Here is a 1,700-nt window from a genome sequence, read left to right as displayed (position 1 = left end):
TACTATAAACAAAGAGCACGAAAAAGCACAAAAGTGAAAATAACACAAACAATAACCACAAACAATGCTTATACACTCGTAATGCCAAACAAAGCCGATACGACTCCAAAAATAGCTCAAATTCTGAAAACTTGTCATTCTCCCCAGCAGAGTCGCCAGAAGCTGTCACACCCCTTTTTTACGTACTCCAAAAAAAAGATTTATTTTAAGTCCGAAAGAGTTTTATTATTTAAGTGACAAGAAATGAAAATTTGTTTCGGAAAAGAATTATTTATTCAGAGTCGCCACTTGGCATAATCCGATGTGCCAAGTCACCTTTGGAAAATCCTTTTCGAAACCATTTGACTCTTAAACTGGTTTGCGAATAGAGATTCCGGCTAAGGAATTCTGTTGACCGAGGGGAAGGTGTTAGGCACCCCTCGATCCCGTGGTTCAACCACGGTCGCTTGGGTAGAGTGTATCAACTATTTTGGCATTACGAAATGTACAAACCACACAAAAACACACAAAATAATCGAACAATAACAGAACAAAATAAAAATGTAAAGTCCAGTCCAATTATTACAACCCGAAATAAAAATACTGAAATAACCTACACTAGTCCTAAACCATGCTTTACCCGATGCCTCGGGTCTTGATCACGAACATCCTTAGCGTACAAAATTCTTCGGGGAATTCCCCGGTAAGTAAATACAAATTACCTCGGGGCATTCCCCGATTAAATAAATACACTTTCCAAATACGATAAACAAGACATTCAACAAATATTCCAATCATTCCAACACTACACCAATCCTAAACTTGCCTACCCGAACCTACGATTGCCTACCCACCTGACTTACCATGATACTATCACGAAATTGATAATTAGATGTGAAAGGAACAATAACGACGAATCAAATCAAAATTAATCCTAACTGACTTTAACAATTTTTAACTCGCGCCCCGAATTCCCTTTAAACCCATGATTAGTGCATGCTTCGATTTACCAATCACATCTCATAATCCGAAACCAACATCAAACACAACACAAACAACGAAGATTCAAACTAAACACGCAACCAATAAATCATCCACACCCACAACATCAATAAAGTAAAGATCGGTAGAAGAAATGGACCTTAATGAAACTGATCCTTGTCGATAATAAAGAAATTCGAAGACCAAAATACTCGAACGGAGAACCTCAATCACGAATCGAATTTTGAACCAACAACGAAGATAAGCCCGAACCTATTTCGCACCTCCTAGCTACTGTTTCGACCGATTTCCGGCTGACTTCGCCGGATTCGAACCACTGAAAACGGGAAAGCCTGAGATAACAGTGTCAAAAATCTCGTCGAACCCAAACTAACCTCATCAGAATCAGCTAGTTTGGTTGCTGATATGCTTTCGGTCGACGGGGGTTATTGTTTCCGATGGATTTTTGAGCGATTGGATTGTGGATCACTATTAGCGATGTTTTCCAATGGTTTTGACACCAGTGAAGGTAGAAACTACTCCTATGAGTCACCGGAGCTCTGAATCAGTGTAGACTCGCCGGAACAGTGACCCAAAAACAACTGAACGGTCGGATTCCGGCTATATCTCGTTCAGAAATCGAAGAAAAATAAAGAGATTTGGGCGATTACGAGACTGATTCGAACAACTGACGCTGAAACTGAGTCCGGCACTTAGGTCGCCGGAGAAAGCTTGAACGA

The sequence above is a fragment of the Capsicum annuum genome, chromosome 11 (assembly GCF_002878395.1).
Source record: "Capsicum annuum cultivar UCD-10X-F1 chromosome 11, UCD10Xv1.1, whole genome shotgun sequence".
Lineage (NCBI taxonomy): Eukaryota > Viridiplantae > Streptophyta > Magnoliopsida > Solanales > Solanaceae > Capsicum > Capsicum annuum.
This window is presented reverse-complemented; position numbering follows the sequence as displayed.